The sequence below is a fragment of the Battus philenor genome, unplaced genomic scaffold (assembly GCF_028537555.1).
Source record: "Battus philenor isolate CCGP_79_NKW_IND1 unplaced genomic scaffold, ilBatPhil1.0.hap1 SCAF_1, whole genome shotgun sequence".
NCBI lineage: Eukaryota > Metazoa > Arthropoda > Insecta > Lepidoptera > Papilionidae > Battus > Battus philenor.
Genome location: NW_027181661.1, coordinates 7,048,279 through 7,056,783, shown reverse-complemented (window position 1 = coordinate 7,056,783; position 8,505 = coordinate 7,048,279). Strand labels below are relative to the sequence as shown.

Here is an 8,505-nt window from a genome sequence, read left to right as displayed (position 1 = left end):
ATTTTTCATAAATTACAAAATAATATAAAAAGAAAACAAGTTGTAGCCCCTACATGATTCTTCATATTACATCGGCCGTTACAAACATTCCATAATGGTATTCCGTTTGGAACAGTCGTGTGATTTACTTTATACAAAAATGTTTAATTTCAATAATTATATAGAACCTCTCTCCCTACATATAAATTTATCTAAACTTAGAAGTGTTGATCCCAACGTGATGGGCAACTGATAAAGCAGTAACCTACGACTATCTACGCGCTACGAAGAAACAAACGTTTACGTCGACTACAAAACAGCTCGTTGCTGCATCAACGCTGGAAGTTGCTGCTCACACAACGTCCGGTAAACACAACCAGTGAGACTCACCGCTCAACTGTGACGATAAACTTCGAGAATAACATAGTATTGACTAAAGAATTTAACGACAACTCCAAACATCGATAAGCTTTCTGCGAATGTTAATAAAAGTGTAAGATTAAATAAATTTTAATCTAGGTATGCTTATAATTGTGTACCAGATTTTCGCAGGATGGTTGTGTTAGCCCCGGTGACAAACATTCGAGTAAGCATGCGCACTTGTGGCTCGGCGACATAATTTCGTCAGTTACATCAAGTACAAGTACTTTCAAATCGCCTTCCAAGTTCGTCAGCAATTCAAACGGCATATAATTTGCTCTTAATACGTCTCGGCTCGCAAATTTAGCAACACAGCGAGCCCCGAGCCACCAAATTTTTATTTGAGTAAATCAATCCTTTTTTGTTTCATGTTGATTTATGTTATTGTTTTCTATTTCCTTGCAGGGTTACAACTTTTGATAGTACATAGCATTAGAAAACAGTCGGTTTTAAATTTTTGCAGAGTTGATATTGAGTTAGAACGAGAAATTGTATATATAAGAATTCTTCCCAATTCTACCTAATTAGGTTAAAAAACTATTGCAATGAATGGAAGAGTCGTTATATGATGATACTGTCAGCGAATCCATACTTGGAAACAAGATTCAACAGGTTGTATACGTATGAAAAGCACCACATGCATTAGTGTTTCTGAAGGCTGTTGCTTTGTCAGTTCGTATAATCGAGTAAAAATGTTAATACTCGCTCCAAATTATATATAAGTATAGTATCCCTCGGTTGATGTTAATGGGTAAAGTTTCGCGAGACGACTTTTGGAGGTATTCTTTGTAAATTTTGATTCGCTATTGTGACAATGAACAACAACCAGTTCTAGGACTGAGATGTGTGGTGTTTTCTACACGTGATGGTTGTATTATGCGACCTGAGCCGGACTAATGATTCGCCGATGCAGTATGACTCTTCGTTTCCCCACGATCATTTCTGGGCTAAAAGACAGACGAAGAGTTAGTTTTTTTTAATAACATAAATACATAAAATAATTAGAGAGTATGTACCAATAAATAAATCTATGCGGTGCTCGGCTGACTCAAAGATATGGCGACCTCCGCAGAGTATTCCATATTCCAAACGTTTAGTTTCACACACGAACTGATTATTAAGAGTCGGTGTGTCGGAGAACTGAAACATTCTGAAAATGTTAAAAAAATTTTGAGTAAAACTCTGGTAGAGATTACGCAACATTACTTTCAAAATTTAAAGCGTGAACAAAATATTTTTTAAGATATGGAAAGAATAGTATTTTTAATAAATTTAATTATCTCAACATCATACCTTACAATCCATATAATTCGAATAATACTGACAAATATTTTAACGCAGAAATTGTAACAAAGGGTTCAATCTATTGAAAAGGAAGCGCAGAACTCATTATACCACATAGTCACGCTATAAATTTAAAAGGACTTTACCGATTTCGTTCATATTTTTTAAGTTTTATAATACTTTGTGACTTGAAACTTCGCGCGTTAGACAACAGTTCACACAAGGCAAATTTACGTATTTTTTTTAATAGCTGCATGAGTCAAAATTTACATTCCACGAAATTAATTTATTTATTTCTAATTAAATAAGAAATATGTTACATTAATTCATTTTTATATTAGAATGCGACAAGGTAGATTAATAACTTATGGCAGTAGAAATTCTTTTACGACAGCTAGCTTACAATAAAAAAATGTATACTATTTCTTTTTTGTAACTTTAAATAAATTGATTTTCTCATACTCACTACGAATAAATAAATCATCTATTCACAGCAATACAAATTCTTACGTGTTTTGAGTTAAATTGAATCAATATTGATATCAATATAAAACTAAGAGCATGTTATAACAGTGTCCGTTATTTAATTTTTAAGTGGATTCGGTTTACCATTGGATAGTGGATGCAGATACTGGCGAGATCATAAAGGTGCCATCACTTCTTTGCGAAATCTTCTTCTGCAAAAAATTATTAATTAAAAAATCTCAAATAACTAATTTATTAAATTTTTGGTGCTTACCAACAAAATGTGATTTTGACGACTTGTTTGTTAAATAATATGCTGACAAAACAAAGTGAAATTTAAAATAAATTTGATTGTAGGAATACTAATTAACGATATTAGATATTCACAGAAAAGTTTCCCTAACGATTGTGCTGAAAGGACGTGGTTAGAAGCAGATATCTGAATAATAGTCTCTGTAATGATCATGCGGAAAGGAGAAGATCTACCGCATTCGGCAGATCGTCTATCAGGCTTGGCTCGTCTACCGCAAAGAACATTAAAATATAAGTTTGTGTACATTGTTAGAAAAGTACATATACATGGAACCTATCCTTAATATATTTCTTAAGCGAAAGAATTAATACCTTCCTAATTTAAAATTCTATTATTTTAACATTATACTTATGAAACGTACTTGTTCTACAATTTTTAACATTATCCATTGATTCTCACACTTTAAATGCAAAATAATATTTTTTACGACAGTCTTGTTTTTGTCTACGTATTAATAGAATTAAACTTCAAAAATACGTTATTTGCTTTTATATAAATAGTTTCGTGCTTTGTATTATAAATGTAATCGTAGTATGTTATTCATTTGGTAGGTAAGCACATAAATATTTAGGAATATTACCTTCATCGCCTATACCCCACAGTTAACATAATGAAATGGGCAAATAATCCTGGCAAGCTAAAAGCTTGATCAAAAGATGTATTATTCATACTCAATAATTAATGTTGACAAACATACAAACAATTTAAAAATATAACAGAGTATATATACAAACAATTATAAAAAAATATACAAATTATTAGCAAATATAATCTATGAATAAAAAAAGTATTTAAAAAATAGTCTATTCTAAAATTTGAATCATGATTTATAAAGTCCCATAGTAGTTTTGCAAGATTCAAAACTGTTACGGGACTTCAAGTGGAGATTGTAGTTCCAATTCATTGTCAATTTATCTGAAAAGAAAAACAAAATATTTTTAATAATTAAGTCGAATAATTTAAATAATTATGATTATTATGGAGAATTCCATTAAATTAAATATACAAACAAATATTAATTTGATCTACTTGAATTTTTTTAATGGTTTAGTCATCACCGAGTTTGAATATGTGATGACGCATTACCGGGGCTTTCAGGAAATTCTGTACAAATTATGAGTAACGGCAGTAATTTAATAGATAATTTGAAACCTTTGTCTTAGGGTGAATATAAGAAATAATCTTTTGAATATATGTTAATTATTACTTCTAAAGAGAACAAAATATACAAGGTGATTGTTAATTGGTGACAAAACTTAATTTATTTTTTTTTTTTGCTAACATATTATATATACACTGGCCCCTTTAAAGCTATTATATCTATAACCAAAGACCCTGTGTAATTTATCGTTAATATTTCAGTAAAATGGAGGTGTTTTAAAAATTAAAATTAAAAGTGCAATTAATTGTTATTATAATAAAAAGTGTATTTACGGGTGTTGTTTGAATGGTGTACTTTACATGCTGTCCCGCGTAGACCCGAAGCTCGCCGATTTTCTTCTTTGTCGCGCCCTGCTCCATCCCTGGATCCAGTCTTCCAGTTAAACTGTATAGTAAACGGTCGTCTTAATTAAAATCCTTTTTATATACTCATGTCCTGTAGCCATTTTTCAGGTATTCCTTAATAAAATTCTATTAACTTATCAATTTTTAGACTAATATTAACATATCAGATGTTTAATTAATATTATCTAAAGTTATTCATGAATCAAATATAGTTTTTCATCATCTAATGTATTACAGTTACAATCGGTAAATCAATAACATATGTTGGTATAATATACTTTTAAAATACTGTAGGGTTAACAAGATATGGAACTCATAAAACCTAGTCAATATTGTATAGCAAATGTTTTAACAAAGACAATTTTAATTTGGTGAGATGGTGAAGATCTGTGTAATGACTTTATTTATAAATGATTTCTAGTAATTTCGTACCTATACCCAGACCCCTTTTTGTGTTGTTGTTTGCGTTCGCCTTCTCCGCAACCTGCGCAGCCGTCGCCACCTCCACCGCGTGACGACTTCACTTCTTCCTCAGCCAGACCAGAGGCTGCCGCAGCCATCGACGTCGCCTCCCTGAAATCAAAACTAGATAGCGGACATTATCACCATCGCTACTGTTGTTGCCATAGTCGCCGTTTTCGCTGATGCAAGTTGCAACCGTTGCCATGTTGTCCGTCACCGTTGCCACACCATGTTCACCGCTGATGCTGCAGTCACCGAAACATGTCTCACGGTGAACCCGGCCTTTGCCGAGTTCACCGGTGCCAATGCCACAGTGAACGCGTTCGACGCCGTGTGGATTGCCGCCAATGCCGCAATCAACACGAACGACGACGTGTTCACCGCAGCCAGTGACGCGGTGAACGTGGCCGGCTCTAGTTCACAGGCGATCGCTAGCTTCACCGCCGCCTACGCCATGTTGAAAGCGATTGATGCTGCGTTGGATGTGAAGCTGTGCTCACGACTTGTTGCTGACGTGTCCTTTTTTCTCCCGTTACGGATACTGTATATCACAGTTGTAAAGAATCATTTGAATGTACCATGAAATCGGCCTACTTACAAAATAACCTATAAACTAGAGTTAACTATTTCATATTGAACAAAAAAAATATATGAAATATATCAATATGGAACTACATACAGTTCAAATACAATATGGCTGCTATGGCTATTAATATTGTATTTATAATGCGTGTAATAAAATTTAATTTCTTTATAAATTTAGTAAATATTTAAATTCGGTTCTTTCTTACACCATCTTTTCCTGTAACCATCTCAACACCATACGTTGATAAAAATTGCTGTCGTCGCTGCTGCCATCGCTGTTGTCGTTTCTGCTGCTGTTGCTGCTGCCATCGCTGTTGCCGTCACAGCACCCGTCGCTGATGCTGTCGTTTCCACCGTCACTCTTGCCGTCGCAGCTGTATCGTTGCCGCCATCGTCGCTACTGTCACTGCGGTTGCCGCAAACGCCGTCACTCTGCCATCGCTATTGCAGGTCTTGTCAAAAACTGTCAGAAACGTTGGCACTATTTGGCAATGATCTAAATGCGATATGTATTAATAATGCAAATACAGAATGATTGGTTATAAATGTCAAAGCTTTGAAAGGAGTGAATGTAGAGCACGCTAGTCAGCAAAAAGCCTTGAAGTTTTACACTAATTTACAATCACCCAGTGTAAAGTGATCACTCTGAAACTCTTACTGGATACAATATGCCAATAACTTTTGGGAGGACAAAGACAACATATAATAATATGCAGGGAAACATATAAAACGAAAATTTATTTTAATGTACCGAAATAAAAATGTTGAAAATATTATTATACTGTATTATCATTTCGTTATTTATTATTTCTGTACTAATTATTTTTTGGATTGAGTGTACCATACATTAATTGACAGCAAAACAGCTATATGACCATTAACCACGTTTTAAGGCTTTTACATCTATAACCAAACCTCTTGTACAAAATATACACATACAAAGAATAAAGCTCACCATGTTTGATTTATTGTGGTGCATTGAACGGCCGCCCTCTTGGACGCCCTTGTGATCCGGGTAAGCAAATATAATAAGAAAAAACACACGCACATAACATGTTACACAAGGATTGATGTAATTTCTCAGTAAAATTGGCAAATGAATAAGAAATTAAAATAATATTTTTTTAAGACATTAAATGAAAAATAGTAAACAATACTTCATATATATACAGCATTTTGAAAAAGGCTAATATTACTTACCGCTACGTTATTGATTCTTACGTGATAACAGTGCGATGAACCTCGTAATTATTCCGTCAAACATCCACGATGAACCAATATATCATTTTATTTTCCGCTCATAATTAATTTAATTGATATATTTGACAATGTTAGCAAACATAAGGATGTTTGTTTCCAAATTATGATTTAACTTGCATATTTTATTTACTCATAAGCATCAACTACAAACAAAAGAGAATATAAGATATTTAAAGAGATGAAATTAAACGTAACGTGAATGAAAAAACGACATATGTAGCTTTAGCATTCAAACTTTCTCACTTCCATAGTATAATTTAAAACCCAAGCAAAAACAAAACAAAAATTAAAAAACTGATGATTTTAAATTTAAAACTTATTTAAACACTGTTTTTAATTTAAAACGACTAAGAAAATAGCTCTTCTTCAAAATTGCCTACAAAGAGCTTTTTTTGTCTAGATAAAAGATATTCTAAAATTTAACAAGAGAAAAAACATTGTAGAACTTACCGTCATTTGTTATTAATCTAACTTTGAAGTTGCAATCTTAAATATTTTTACAAATAATATTATTTTTTATATAAATATATTTATAAAATTCGTTTATAAAAACTGAGGAATCTGTAATCAATTGATTGCTGCAATATACATCGCCTTGTCCATATAGGCATTTGTTATAAACCAACATTAACTCAATAGTATCATTCTTGGGGCCTTTATTCTATCTTTATCTAATTCTCATTACAACTTTATCGTTGATATTGTCATCTGGAATAAAATAAGAATTTTTAAAGTAGACAAAATCAATATTAAAAAAATAAATAAAGGGAAAGAAGCGCTACATACTTTCGCTAGCGTAATAAATTAAACAGAAATTGAGATATGTAAAATGTTTCTCGAACTTAAATTACATTATTAGTTTTTCGCTAGCTGTAATTTTCAATTTTCATACAGGATCTAATATACCTTCGCATCACTTTGCCATCTTTACTTCAATAGTATTTTATTCTCCTTCTCGTTTTGAAGTAAATCCAAAAACTTCTAAGAAAACAAATTAAAACACATCCAAAAAATATACCCAAATATTATTTTCATGGAAACAAACGTTTAGGCCCGAAAAATTATTTCACGAAATGTCATAACGTATAGCATTTGCGTAGTCTACGTAAGAACTACGTATGAAAATATCCGCTTATTGAATAATCCATAAAAACTTCCGACAATACGTAAAAAAATACTAATCACGTCAACTTATATGTATTTCGTACGAACGTTAGAGTACGCTAGTAATGTCAGGAAGAACAATCCGTCACGTCACGTAATATTTATCAAGCCGAACAAATTAAATCGTATTAATCGTAATACTCTTATACGCAATAAAAAATGTTTACAAACGTAATATTTTTTTAATTACAAGAACGGAAAATATAGCCGTTTTTGTAAAATAATTAAGAAATCTTATTAAAATATGCAATGAAATTTTGTTATCTTCAGTTTTACACGCCTTATATGTATCCCTTGTGACATTATAACGTTCATTGAGTAATTGCGTTGTTGCAAAATATCTGTGTACACTTTTTGCGACGCTATTTAAAAAAAAAACAATGATTTCCGAACATATGCATAAATATACCTATAACGTCATCTTATATTTTATACGAATGTTACCTAAAATATACACAGTGGAAAAACTCAATCGACGAATTAAATGTAAATATATCTAACTTAATATATTAATAATAAGAGAAATTAAAACGATCTTAACTCTAACTACACGTTAAACTTAAGTTAAAAAAACAAGGTACAAAACTTAGGGCACAAGGAAAACTTAATAAGTAAAATATTTTGATAATTTACCTGATCAGGAACAAACAGCTATATTTGGAAAAGAATAAATTAAACACTTAAAAATATATTACAAACTTATATAAGCTCAGATTTTTTTTAGAAAACATGCAGCAAATTAGATATTTTGTTAAATAATTTTGAATCTGGTTGATGTCGATTTATGGTATATACATTTTACTATTAGTTAATTCGATTTTTTTTCCTTCTCTACTTTAAATAACATAAATATAAATACATAACTATTTTCCTTTGTACTTTACAACTTTAATCTTTCCTTACATTTAATGCACTTGTGAAGTAGCCTATATTAAAAAAACAATTTCGTAAAAAAAAATTTACTTCCTTATGTATTATGCAGAACAAGCTCTTTGGGAGCATAAGTCAGTGCCCATGTAAAAATATTACGACTTAAGACACGGAACGACCGAAAAAAACTTAGCGGC

General features: G+C 31.7%; 1 long non-coding RNA gene across 1 annotated transcript; it reads right to left on the bottom strand.

Moving 5' to 3' along the window:
• LOC137921112 (uncharacterized) lies at nt 1-3,142 on the bottom strand. Its single transcript, XR_011107352.1, has 4 exons — nt 3,042-3,142; nt 2,293-2,360; nt 1,416-1,549; nt 1-1,346 (listed from the first exon to the last, which is right to left on the bottom strand). It is a non-coding gene; the product is annotated as an uncharacterized lncRNA (long non-coding RNA).
• Between the last annotated feature and the right edge of the window lie 5,363 nt (nt 3,143-8,505).